This window comes from Chamaea fasciata, unplaced genomic scaffold, assembly GCF_029207755.1.
Source record: "Chamaea fasciata isolate MVZ Bird 193981 ecotype frontalis unplaced genomic scaffold, bChaFas1.0.hap1 SCAF_36, whole genome shotgun sequence".
In the NCBI taxonomy this organism is placed as follows: Eukaryota; Metazoa; Chordata; class Aves; order Passeriformes; family Sylviidae; genus Chamaea; species Chamaea fasciata.
Window position 1 is genome coordinate 887,261 of NW_027094121.1, and position 14,611 is coordinate 901,871.

A 14,611-nucleotide genomic window follows, 5' to 3' on the forward strand; every position below is an offset into this window, starting at 1 on the left:
TCGAGCCGCCGGGGCCCGGGGCGGGTGGGGATGGCCGGCCCGGGGCGCTCGGGGGGCGGTCGGGGGCCGTGTCTGGCCCCGGGCCGAGCGCTGAGGGCCGCGTGTCGCCCGCAGGGGAGGCGCGGGAGGCCCTGCAGGACCGGTCCCGGCTGGGTTCGCTGCCGGGGCGCGGAGGCTTCGGCAGCGTCTGCTCGGGGACGCGGCTCTCGGACGGCGCCCCGGTGAGCGGCGGGGCTGGCGGCGGGCGGAGGAGGAGGAGGAGGGCGGAGGAGGAGGAGGAGAAGATCGGGGCGCGGCGGGGCAGGCGGCGAGCTGAGCCCGCTGCTGGCCTTTGCTCGCAGGTGGCCATCAAATGCGTGCCCCGGGCCCGCATCCGGCACTGGGGCGAGCTGGTGAGTGAGCGGGGCCAGCGGGAGAAGCTGGGGCCCGGCATTGTGCAGGTTGCATTGTGATTTTTGTGTAGCATGAGGTGATGTTGAAAAGAGCAGTTGGAATAGAGTTTGCAAAGGCAAAAGTGTGATCTTAGAACTGTCAAAGAGTATAGAATTCCTTCAATATCTTTATCCCCCATCAAGTTAAGGTGTGGTATTCAGTGAAGTTAGTGGAAATTGGAGGGATTTACTACTGTACAATCTCGTGCCTATTGCAATTAGAAGAATAATGAGATTTTAGTAAATCAAAAGGTAGTTTTCATTCAGTTTGGACTTGGATACATAAATTACTCCTGTTGGAAAAAAATGGATTAGAGATTGTAAATGTTTAGAAGCTGAAGCATAATCCCTGCTTTGGCTATAAATAAGGAATATCATACACAGAATGAATTATTCTGAACCCCCGTCGGAGGCCTTCAGAGTCAACCTTACAGGTCTCATGGTATCAAAACTGGGAGGAACTATCCTGTATCTTTTCTCTTAATTCTTGCTCTTTAGAACTTTAATTATTCTGGATTACTCAAATAATCCACAGGAATAATAGAATAGGCATGATGATAGGATGATATGGCAGTATATCTTTCTTTGGTAATTATGTAATTATGCTCCATGACTTGAGAAAGGAAAATATTTAAATGATCAATCATATTCTTGAGCTAAATCTTGATATCAATGCAGAAGGTTACACATGATTTCAAATCTATAACCTTTGACTGTATGTTTAAAAGACATTAATTATAAGTACATAAAAATATTCCAATGACAATAAGCATGGTAATTGTAGTTTATGAATTCAGTCTTTTGGAGTGGATAAATTAAGCAAGCAGAGAAAGGCTCATGAGGAAGCATTCAGAGAATGCAGAAATTGTGCCTAATATGAAGTAAACAATGATAGGCCCTATCCTTTCTCGACTTTATAATGGTCAATAAGGCAAAAAGTTAAACCCAAGCATGATAATATAGCACAAAATTGATCTAATTAAATATTCTGAAGAGAAATTAGAAGGTGGGTTCAGTGGCACTCAAACTGGCACCAGGCAAACTAATAACAAGGCCAAAACCTCTGGGGAGAGTAGTGAAAGGCCCCAAGGTTTTTGGTGGAGAGTTGCAGTGAAAAGTGTGTTTACAAACTTCAGTCTCATGTTGGCAGCTGCTCTAATTCTCTAGACTCCATCCATTTCCCCAGTGCAGTGTTTTGGTGGACGCATGGTTATCTTCTAAATAATCTTGGACTTCCTCCTAATTGTTCTGACTTTTTTTCTGTGTGAGAGAGACAATTTTAGGCCAGGCATTGTTTGCCATGCTCTGGTTTTCATGGCTCTACTCTAGTACCTAGAGTACCTAGGTGTCCACTATAGCCAGAAGATCAGGCAAATGTCTTCTTTTTGGCAGTATTTCCTGGAGTGAATGTCTGTCATACATTGGTCGGGCAGAGCTGGAATTTATAAGAGAGGATAGCCCACTTGGTTTGCCTAGTAGCTTGGAAGATAATAAAGGTGATGAACAAATCTCCAGTAACTCTAAATGGAGTTACCTAGATATACTAACTCTAAACTGAGTTACCTGGATATCCTGAGATGAGAACAAGTCTGAGGGGTTCAAGAAGAGACTGTAGGAAAAGCTCTTGAATGTTGACCTCTTAGATGTTGATGTGAAATGAGGAGACAGGGGAAGGAGGCAGCTCTTAGGAACAGAATTATTCCTTTTATCCTCTATATGCCTGTTGAAGTACTGCCTTCCCTTAGGGGGATAACTCAAGCAAACACCTGTTGAATGCCATTGTGTTTTCGTGGATGATTTAGGGATGGCTGCCCATTTCTAGTGATCCTGTTCAGAAGTGATTTAAGATGTGCGGTAGTGTAGACAGAAAGTCAAGCTAGAGCTGCTGTGACAGTGCTTCCAGCATGTGTCAGCATCCTGAGTGTTGTGAGCTAAACCTGAAATTTGATTTAAACTGCCTGATATCTGCCAAGGGGCAGGATATCATTGCTAGAGAGAAATCCTCTCATCTTCCGCGACTCCATCCCCAGTCAGATGGAAGAACAGGTTGGTATCCAGAGGTGAATGGCACTGGACCTTTGCGAGGCACAGAAATCATCCATATCCCCATGCTTTTAAGGAAAAGGATTCTGAGCAGAGGGCCCTTTGACTCTGCAGCAGAAACTGTTTGGAAAAACTTGCTTTAATAATAAGATTCTGACTGAAGACTTTTGCAGAGGATGGTTTGCTTATGGAAATGGTCAAGCGGTCGTTCTGGTATTTGGACACCAGGTTACAAAAAGAGGAAAACTACTGTATCGGTGTACATGAAGTGAATTGAAAAGTAGATTAAAGGAAAAGTTCAGAAGCCAAAGCTGGAGAGAGGTTCAGAGTAACCCAAAATTGCCATCCAAGATCTTGGGGAGGAGGGTTGTAACCTTTCTGAAATATTACTGCGCATGTACTCCCTAACTAATACATTGGGTGTGTTAGACCAAACCAGACAATTAATTTTTAACACAGAAGGACTTTGAGGACAACTCTGACACCCAGAGGAAAGAAAAGGCTTTATGGAAAGTTTCCATCTTTGAATCACTGCTAAAGTAGAAGTGGTGTTTTGTTAGTGGAAAATGTCAGTGAAATTTGCAATAATTGTGTCTTCCTGAGAGGTGTCACTACAGTAAATCCCCTTTGTGGAATGGTTCAGTCACAATTGAAATTTGGTGGTGTGCAGTAGTCCATTGTTCTGGTACTTAAACTCTTTGGGGAACAGTCCCCATAAGGGGTAATGATTTGCTGGTGGCCAAGAAGTGTATTTTCTGTATGATCCAGGTGGAGAAGTAAAGGAAGAAATGCTGTGAAATAGACACATTTTTTGTACACCTGAAAAGAGACTTGGATGTGATATGCAGGCAGATATCGGCTTTAAATTAGATGTAGTCAATGTTAATGGTATTAACATACAGATCTTTATCAGCAGAGGTGTATTCAGGCTTCTTCTATTTTCCTGTCCATTTGCTTCAGTGTAGCAGTGTGAGATGAAAGCCCAAGGCTTTGCAGACTGGCTCCTCCTTTGTGCCCCGGGTGTGTGATCATTGTTTGAGGCAGGGAACAGGTAGACCTGAGAAACAGTGAGAATGCCAGCACAGGGGCTCCTGCTGCACGTGCTGATACATCCCTTGTATGGGATGGAGACTGCCCACTTGGTTTGAGGATTTGCTTCCAGGCACCTAATTTCTCTGAGATGGTGTCATTTTCTCTGTAAATGTGCCTCTATGGCTATAGCTGCAAAGAGTTTAGTCTGAACAGTATTCATCGGTTTGATTGTTTCCTGCTCCCTCTGACTTTGTGGTGCACAAGTCGACCTAAATGTCTCAATAATGAATTATTGCTGGGTAATTAATCAGCTTCCCCTGCTTTAGAGAGTTGCCTCCTAGAACTTACCATAATTCACCTCCATCAGCCAATACATACAGACATTAATTGCCTCATAATATTGTCAGGAAGATGTCAGGTAGTACTGACAGGGTGTGAGTGCATCTCTTTGATCTAAGCAAATTTTGTTAGTGTTTTGCCCCTAATCTCATTCTACACATTTATCTTGCCAGTGCCATGAGCTGGACTGAGGACACATCATCAGGGTGCAGTCAGGAGCAATTTGTCCATATGAACAGTGATTTCAGATTTGCAATGGGAAGTGAGTAATTCCCCAGCAGGTAAGTCACAAAACCAGTTACTGACAGCTGGGCCAGTGGAAATTCTCCTTGCAGTGGCCTTGTTTTAAACACCAAGATGAAAATATGGTGCATGCTTCGAAGGTGCAAACAATGTCTACTCTCATTTCACTCAGTGAAATTTGCTCAGCTTCATCTTGGAGCACTGGAGATATTTTAGTATTTCAAAGTGTATCAAACTATTTGCCCAGTATTTGGAAAAGCTACTCAGGTTTAGTGGAAATGTTTCTATTTCAGACCCAAACCACTTTGATATTTGTTAATTTTATTAGTGTATTGAAGTTGATTGACACTGGGAAAAGTGATCCTGTTTCTTCAATTGATAACACCACAGGAATTGCCTTTTTCTTAATCTTTATTTGGATGCCTCCCTGTCCCCATGGAACAATGGGTTTGAAGATGCAGTGAGGTAGACCACTGGAAGGAAAAGGCCAGGCTAAATATTCCTTGCAATAAATAGGCCTCTTTCCCTTGACTTCAAAGGAAAAAAAAAAAGGCTAATTAAATACAATTGAGGGGAAGAGGAAAAAAATGAGATCCTTTGATTTGAACACACTTTGGAGCAGAGCATGGAGAGATAGGAGAATGATCTCTGTGAGATGAATAAGTTGCCTCTCCTGCTGCATTTGTTTTGGGGTGGGTGACTCATTTCTTGAGGATTTTTTTTTTAAAGTTGGATTTGACTTGGTTGATATTCCTTTCAGCATCTAGATTTTCTATGTTGGCTTGTATTTTTCATACAAGAACCATGTTTTTAGAGCAGATAGCTGGTCCTGCAGTATAGGCAGATCTCATAAGGGCAGGAGGATAAGGAAATACACCGGAAAGGACAATATTGAAGATTTTATCAAGTTTGACCTCCTGGCAGTTGAAGCAAGTTGTCCCTCAAGGTCTTGTGGGAGCTGTTTCAAGTGAAGAGAGCACGAGTCACAAACATAGTGAAGATCTCTGACTAATTCTAAATGGGGTAAAGAATTAGCCCCTTCACCATCACGCCTGGATTTTTACCTGGGGAGAATGTCTATGGAAAAAGATTGTGGCTGTTGTGAAGGGATAATGTCCAAGGCAGCCGAAAATCTGCATTGGCTGATGTGTTGTGTGTCCTCCCTCCTCCCAGTGTTTTCAGTCAGTGTGTCAGAGCCTTTCCTGGCATGTGAGCCATTCCTTGAAGTGTTGAAATGGTTCCTTGGGACTCCCTCACTCTTGGCAAAAAAAGTAGGAGGAGGAAGGACAAATCTCGCTCCCTCCACTTCCAAGGAGTGTATATTGTGTGTTGTATACTCCCTCGGGGTGTTTGCCACCTTTCCTGAGGGTGAACTTGTAGGATTTGTTGCAAACTTATTCACAAGAAATGTTGTGTGTACCTATTAGAGTTTTACAGTGAGTTAGGGATTTGGCAAAGGTGAATTGTTGAAGTTGAAAATAATTTTGGGGTGTAACAGATCAACCCCTGCATAACACAGATAAAAATACTTGCAAGAACCTTTCCCTTTTTCATTTATCATTATGCACACTGCTTCACTGGAAAAGGCCTCACAGGATGTGTTTGGAGAGGAGCATGCTTTTCCATTAAACAACAAGGAATATTTTACTTTTGAAAGAAAGAGACAAAAACATGCCATTTTTTTTAATGGCATGTTCTTAGTTATCAGATTAACAACATTTCTGGAGGGGTATTCAAGCAAGTGTTAAGTGTAAAACATACAAATAAATGTACTCTTACTTTCAGCAATCCTTTAAGAACTAGAGACTTATCTTAAAGCAGGATCACTTTCCTTCTGGGTGGATCACCTTTAGGTATTCCTCCAAACAAGCTGCAGCTGTCCCATATGACACTGGCAGGGGCAGCTGTGGGCCGTGGTGCTTCCCCAGGAGTTTTTGGCGGCTGACTCTTGCTTAGGTAATTTAGTAATTGTGCTGCCACCTTTGGGATCCCCAAAAGGTCTGTCTCCCACGTGCCTGCATGTTGCAAGACTATATTTCTTTCCCATATGTTCCTCTTTTCTGTGTATGATTGGTCTTTGTACAGATAAAGGAGGGGTTTTAGCACTTGTTAATGAATTAACTAAATGGTGGATGTAGTGATGTAATCTATACAAAATGATTCTGTTAGATACTTTGGAGACTTCTGTTTTGCTTGTGTGATCTTTACTATTTGAGGGAAACTTTCAAACTCCTGATGGGCCTTGAGTGATTTTTACTTCTTGGACAGACCGTGCTTCTCTTGTCTTTCTACTTGTTGTCCCCTTAATTTTAGCCCCTAGAGGGCTAAACTTTCCAGTTTCATTAAATAAATCATAAATATTTCAGTTTCTAAATAATATAGATGTTCATTGTATATTTTTATATAATTTAATTTTGTCCCCTACAGGGTTAAAATTTGGAGGGTGAGTGCTACTCTTCAGGAAAACCTGGTGATGGAACAAATGAGGTGCAGCTGGCATCAGTCAAGGTTGCAGTTAGACAGAGTGGAAACACTGCAGTTGGACCAAGTGCCTTCATCAGAGCAGCAAGTTCCAGATCTCCTTCACTGTGGCACCTTCAGGCTTGGTGGAAGGAGAACCTGACACAGTGAGTGTAAAGCAACGACACCTGAGCTTGCAGAGTCTGTGGCTGAGTAAAATCTGGTCTAAGTTCTGTTGTTTTACAGAAGAAAAATGTTGTAGCTGATCTGTCAAACACGGTAGACTCAAAGTGAGGGCCTGGAAGTGACTCTGTAAGAAGAAATGGCTTATAAAAGAGGGTAAAAAAGTGTGAGCTGGCTGCTGAAGATTGATAGCAGAGATTTTTTTTTGTCTTGGTTGTCGCACTAGTGATTCCACGTGGTATGTTTGGATGCTTTTCAGTTTAGATTGCTATACAAGTATGAAGGTTGTCTTGCCCTCTCTTTGTTGGGCAGCTTTATGGCCATGATACTCAGTAAATGATGAGCTTTCTTTAGGTTGATTTATACTGTTGGCTGGGGATTATTTGTGGGTTTTTTTTCTGCTTGAGGTCTCAACCATTAACAAACAAACGTGTGCTGGACTTCAGCTTTGTGCATAAACCTCCAAAGTGGAAAAAGGCCTTTGATATTTCCTGCATTTCTGTTATAAAGTAGCTATAAGTGGTACAGTTTTGGGGGTGGGTGACTCACTTCTTGAGGATTTTATTTTTAGAAGTTGGATTTGACTTGGTTGATATTCCTTTCAGCATCTAGATTTTCTATTTGGGCATGTATTTTCCACGTTGACTTTAATGATCATAGTGTCAAAAAGTCAATATGCTGTTGTAGAAGTGAGAAGTTTGCCTGAGTGCTTGATTCCAGGGAGGAGAAATAGAAGAAAATAAGTAAATACTGTTGCAGTTTGTCTATTTAAAAGCTCTATTTAATATATTTTTTACCGTGTTGCTTGCTGAGTTTAATCAGAGTCCGAATAGATTTCAAAGCTTCTCTCCAGTTTTAGGAAGCTTGGAGATGGCAATTTCAAGATTATCTCATCTTGTTGGCGTGGTTTCTTTCTAGGAAGGCTAAATGGCACATCAGAATCTGCTTTGTTTTTCCAGAAGCATCAGTACTTCATGGTATTGTGGAAAAGTTCAAGTCATTACCGTGCCAGCCCGTCACAGTTAATTTTTTGGCAAAATGAATCCATAACAAGAAATGGTTTCAATCGATTTCTTATGCAGATTCTGCAGTAGCTGTGCAGATCTGTTGATTAGCTCAGCCTGTTGGAAGAGTGAGGACTGCCCCATTTGTTGTCCTTGGGGACAGTCATGGCTGGGTTATTTCTGTGGGCCTGTCAGCTCACAAGGAAATGCCCTTCAGCTCTTACCCTGACTTAGATCAGCATGAGGAACATCATGACATAATAGTTATTTTTTAAAAATGTTTTTAATGTATTTGTCAACTTGTACTGCTGCTGCATAAATTCGTTAAGAGTCTTTATGGAATGCTGAGCACGGTTGTGGTCAGTGAGTTTTGCAGATGTGGACTGGTGGAATTGCAGTTTGCCCTGCAGTGTGTTTTAATCTCCTTTGTGAGTGTTTCCCCACCCCTCACCTGGCTGTAAGATGTATAAGTGCCTAAGTGAGCAGTTATTTACCTGTGGCAAGTCTGTTGAACCTAAACTCAGGAAATTGTGCACCTCCTGGCCCTATTTACCTTGATCTTATTCCATAAAATCTTCATGCTGATAATCTGTGCAGCTCAGAGGCACTGAAAGATGATCTGCAAACAGAGGGAATACTTGCTCTGAACTCTATGGAGGCCCTCAGGAGTCATTCTGATTGATGTCTAGGGATTTCACAAGGATTTGACCTGCTTGATCTTGAGCTTGTAATTAATTGTCAGAGCTGCTATCAGCTTTAGAAATGGGTTTCTACTAACTGGCCCAAAATAGCCATGTTGGGCTTTGAAACTGTTGCCGTTTATGTGTGAAATCAATTGCACCAAGAGCATGTTGTTTTCATGAGTAACAAAAAGGATCCTGTTCTGTAATGTCATCCCATTTGTTAGAAAATGTTAGCACCTCTCATTTCACAAGGTTTTTTTTTTTTTTTGTACACGGCAAGGATGCATTAAATTTAGTCACGTGCAGAAAGAAATCTGCAACTGGATACTCACTGTAAAGGCACTAGATATGTGTGATTTCTCTGTATTTTAACACTTATTTGAATACAATAGATGAAGCTGGTCAGATGATGAAAGGGCTCTTTGGCTATTGAAAGTCCTCTTGCCCTCTCATCTCTCCTACTGTCAGTGTATGCCTGCTAGTTAATAATAGCTTGACACTGGTATAGTTTCAAGCTATTTTTTCCCCATTTCCCTCTTGGTTGCAATAAAAAGAACAGGTTCTATTAGGGGAGCCTTTCTTCCTGCAAGTAAATGGGTGTTTAGTGAAGAGAAAATGCATGGCAGTGGTGGAAACTTAGCAGAGCTTCCTGCTCCTGCTGCACTGCTCATCATGCCATTTATCCATGGGGAAGGAGGGCAGTGTCTCTCTTTAGGATATCATGGCCGGACTCGGGGAGATTTACCTGGTGGTCCCACCCCAGAATGGTCCATAGGAAGCCTGGCAGGCTGCCAATTTCTTGCTTAGACCGAGGAATCTAAGGGGCTAAAACCAGGAGAATATGTTCTGCCTGTGTTACATGATAGACATGAGCAATGTGTTATCACAAAGATGTGACAGGGACCTCGTTAGGCCCAGCAGATGTTTTAGTCCTGGCTCTCACACTCTGAATGTGAGAGCTGGAAATATGCTGGAAGTGTAGTGCACATCCTCAGAGGACGGAAGGTAATTTGACAGCTCACTTCAACCCTCTTCAATAATGTTGACTCTTGTGGCATCTGTTTGTTGAGAATGTGGCTTCTCATGTGGAAAACCGAGACTTCTTGCAGTAAAAATAAGGATTTCTTTTCCTGATTTGGTTTTCTTTTTTTTCTGCCTTAGGTTAGAAGAGAGAAATATTTGAATGTAGCATTGACGTGTTTAATTTCTAAGCTTTATTTGGAGACTTTGAAAAGGTGAAAATATGTAAGCAGTATTGAGGGAAGAAAGTGTTCTTGTTTGATGCATTAAACTGTTTTCTTTCTGAGAGTCTGTGTTTTTAGAGATCCCAGGCAGTACTTTTTCCTTTAGCAGTGCCAGAGTCCTGCTGTCTGTCTCAAGAGAAGCCAAAAAAGGTCAGGTAAGAACTGTTTAGGTAAGATAGGTGGCATTTCTGTCAGTTCTCACTAGCTGGTGAAGCAGATGAGGAGCTGCACAAAACTGAAAACAAACAAGTAATGTTGCTCTGTCCCTGTCCCCCAAGTCCAAAAACTCCTCTCAATGCCCTTAAGCGGCCGTCTTTGTGAAGGGAATCTTTTCTCTTGAGTGGAAGTTTAGAAAGTGTTTTGTTGTACTGGTTATGTTAATTCAGGCGATCTTTGTTTCACAAGACAGGAATTGAGAGGGCTGTCCTGCTCTGCATAATTACCTGTCACAGCAAAGAGAATATATTAAGCTGGGAAACTGAGATTGGTGTAAAATTCTGTCTTACCTGCAAGATATATCAGCAGTGTGTTTGATAGAGCTTGATTGTATCCAAGATTCCAGGGGGCTCCTGGTGTCAGGTGAGAATCCTTCTTTACGGAAAGCACTTGGTCTTTTCCTGTTGATATTGGTGAGCCAAAAATACTATTTTTTGCTGCTTCTTGTAGCAAACCAAGTGTGAAATGTGAGATGTAACAGCGCTGCCTAAGGCTCTCTGGCAGCCTCATGCAGTAGCCTGCTTTTAATATTGGTTGGTAAGATGACAGCACTTTGCTGCCGGTCTGTGAGGTATCCATGTAAGGTGGGTTATCTTTGCTCAGGTGCCTGGAGACTTGTTCTTACAAGAGATACAAACAATGCATTCGAGAATTTGGCACATCTGGGACATTTTATCTTGCTCTTGGAGAAAAAGGTCAAATGCTCCACAGCCTGTTTCTCTTAAATAGCAGAAAATCCCAGGCTGGATTGAAGATTTGACCCCCATTAAAATACATCGCTTCATGTCTAACCTAGCTATGGGGTTTTAGCTGTGTACAGAAATACATAACTGCAGATGAATATTGAAGTACTCCTAGTGTAAATAGAAATACGCAGATGCACATGCTAGGCATACTCATGCATGCCTACAGCTGCAGAGAAAATGTACAGCAGGCAAAGGACTTTCTGATACAATGAAATGAATGGCTTTATTAAGATCTTAGTTCCTCATTAAAAATGCTGAGAAGTAGAACTTGTATGAAAGACTGAAGCTGGGATTTCAAATTAATGTGTATGATAGTCAATATGAACTCAATTCTGAAACGTAAGAGTGTCTATGGAGATCTGTTGAACTGTATTCATATATATCACTGTTTTTTCTTGTCCCAAGTTTTTTTTTTTTTTAAATTTGGGGTTGCCATTGCAGTTTTAGGAAGGTTAATATTTAGTGCAATTCAGAAGTCCTAAAGAAAACAATTGTTTTAATACAAGACATTTCTCCCATTGTTTTAAGAGGAAAAAATGATCTCGTGTCAATGGTATGGACTCTTATCCTCCTGCTTAAGTATTCAATTCTTTTGATTCTTCTAAATTTTCAGCATCACGTGCATATGAAATTGGTCTCTTAAGTGATAGGTATTTTTTGAAGGTTTGCTCAATTGTGCTTTCAGATTTTTCATTCACCTTCTGGTGGCTTGGCTGGGTCTGCATACACAAGTGCATGAACTGAACTATCATTAGCAAGTTCAGTTTTTCCTCTTGTACTCTTTGTGGCCTCTAAGTTTTTCTTGTCTGCTGTCTTTGCAAACCAGTTTTTCTGCAGGGTCACTTTAAATCACCCAGTGTAACAAACCTGAGTATGACAAATGTGTGCATTAGGGAATGTGTCTTGCTGGTTGTGGCCATCAAAATAGGTTTCACATGGTAGAAATTTGATAGTATATCTACAGTTCTCAAATCTTGCTTTTGCCAGTGTCCTTGAGTTCAGTTTTTTACCAGTCTCAATGAGTTACTGACTAGCTGGCATTGGAAAAATTTGACTTTATCCTCAGGGGCCACTGTAGGCTTTGTTCTGATAAATACTTGTCCAAACGTCCCCATTATTTTTTCTTCAAGACATAAAATGTGACACAGGATCTTGTGCCTATTATCTCCCACCTAGACTTGTTTGGTTGTGGGTTTTTTTTTTTTGGGGGGGGGGGGTTTGGTTTTTTTTTTGTCTGTTTTGTTTTTTTTTTTCCCTTTGAGAGAAACTTCAACCTTTTTATTCATTGATCTGGTAAATACTTTATCAATGTATGAAGGTCCTTTTATTAATGTGGACTTTTTTTTAAGTTTAAAATAAAAGTCAGGGAAATATGCTATTTGTATGATTTCTATGGTTGGTTCTACTCCAGAAGAAAGCTTAATTGTTGAAATATTTCTGAGTTCCTGTGTTCTGATTTTTTGAGTAGTCAGTGCTAAGTCTTGAGCAGAAGCTTGCAGAAGAGCTGCAGGATTGAAGGAGAGCAGAAGTGACACAAAGTAAAGCTCTCTTGGGAGATCTTATGGAGGTTAAGCAAGTGCAGCAGGATTTGAGCAATGCTGCTTAGTCCACTTGTTCATGTGTGGATCCCAGGGTGGAAGAGACTGGAATTGGGAGCCAAGATCGCTTAGAGGTGTGTCTGTGAGGGAAGCCAACTGCAATCTGCTGGTTTCTGGTGACTTTAGAGGTACCTGTCCAGTGTTAGTCTTGTCTCGTACTGGAGCAAGCTATTGATCACCTGGCCAAAAATGTTGCTGCTTTAAAGAACTTCCCCAAACTTTAGGGAATAGTGGGACTGTCATTAAGAAAGAGATATAATTCCAAGCACTTTCTCTTGGTTTTAAATGCTGACTTCATGGGTTTTTTTTTTTTTTCCCCTAAGAGTAGGAGAGCTTCACGTAAGTCTTGAAACTGCTGGTGGTTGATAGGCTTTTATTTATTTAATCAGGGCAGTGCATGTTACAGAACTGACAGCAAAGGGATCAGGACTGGAAATATTTTTTACTAGACATCAACATGCTGCTGTGCTGTTGGGAGAAAATGGAGATTGCTTTGCCAGCACCATCTGGGAGCCTCCGCTTGGCTGTATGGTAGGCAGACCTTTTGTGAATCAGAGAATTGCCTTTGGAATAAAGCCTCTTGGTGGCAGGTTTTTTTAATCTGCTGCCCTGACAGAACTGCTCCATCTTGTCCTCTTAATGCAAGCGTGTGTGCCAAATCTGCCTGAAGGGCTCTGTATCCAGGAGAGAAGGAAATGGTGGTGCCTCTGAAAGGTGCTTGCCTTCTTTTGCGAGACAAAATAAACTTTTGGTGGCTTTGTGGGGCTGCAGCCGGCACTCTTGGGTTATATATTCTTCTTATATGAATGTAGTACACACTTCAAATTTATTGTTAGAGGAAAGAATAGAAAAGTTGGCTATAACTTACAGAGGCAAACAGCATATGCTGTGTGTATAATTGTCATTCTGCGCAAAAGATGTGTTGAAAATGTGCACTTTTTTTGTGTGGCGGTCAAAAAAAAAACCCCAACCAAACATTTGTTAATCTTTGTGCTTTATGGGAACGGGTTACTCAGTTGTCCTTAATAGTTGTGATGGAATGACCAAGCAGATTGTGGGTAAAGATACTTTTGGGTTGAGGTGGTTACACAATTAAATGAATAAAAGGTGATAGTTCTGCATTGCCAATACGTCAAAAACTTAGAGCTTTGGTAGCAGAATTTTAATTAAATCCATAAGACAGTCTCGGCCGAATTAAGAAAGCCAAAATTATGCATCACCACTACTTCTGTCCATGTAAGTATTATAATAAATGTAAAAAGAAAGTCATCACTATCATTCAGAATGCTAGGAATAGAAATTGGACAATAACCTGGCTGGCGTAAGCATTTATAGTTCTAAAAGAGCGGAAATAAATTTAAATCCTCTTCCAGGTTTAATGACCAGGCAAATATAGGGTAAAGTAAAACTTTGAAAGTTGTTATAAGTTGAGTTTTGTTGCGTCTTTTTAGTTCTTGAATATCTTTCAAAGAAAGTCAAATCTCAGAGCTCTGAGACCACCTGTAGCTACAAAGCCTTGAATCCTGTTTGCTGACTCCCAAATTCAAATCTCAAATTTGTGTGGACTGCCTGAAGCCACGAATGACACAGTGAGAGCATTCAGGCTCAAATACTGTCTGCTTTTCTCTAGCTCTAGGGGCAGATTAGGCAGCACTTCAAGTCATTTCTCTGGTTTCAGTCCTTCCACTCTTCTAAAACTGACTCTCCGTGCAAGTTGGCCACTTTGTTAATGACTCTATTGGAGTTCAGGCTGTCTTGTGGCAGTGAATGGTAGTATCTTCAGAGCACGAGCAATAAGGTTTTTTCTTCATCTTTTAAGTGTTTCAGAAAACATGTTGATTGAAATAAGCTCGTTGTCATCAGTGAGACAAGAGAGAGAATGGTGTGCTTGCAAAAGAAAACAGTGCTCAAATTTTGTACTGTTCAGTAGGTGTTTTCTGCAATTCCCTTCTTCCAAGTGGCCAAGGATCAGAAGAGAGGTCCTGACCTTGTGCAGTTTTGCAATTCATAGATGTCCAGCATGATTTAGGATTTTGGAATTAAATGGCTTGAGTTTGCTAAGTTGTAATTGAGCTGTTGGATTTCATTCACAAAACATAGTCTGGTCAAACAACTGACCCGTATTTTGGTTGGTTATTTGATGTTCTGAAAAATAACCTGCCTTGTGAAATGCAAAATTGAGGTCAAACCTTTCATGCGCCTCATTCAAAGGAGCTTTTCACTCAAAATCACTTGAATTGAGCCATGGCTTGGTACTATGGGGAGTTTGTCTAGAGCTAAGGATTATGGTTTATTGTCTTTGAAATCTATTTTTCTGTTAAATTCTCAATGAATATTCTCATCTGAAAGTAGATGTAGTGGTGGTATTTACCGTTAAATTCCTACTTCT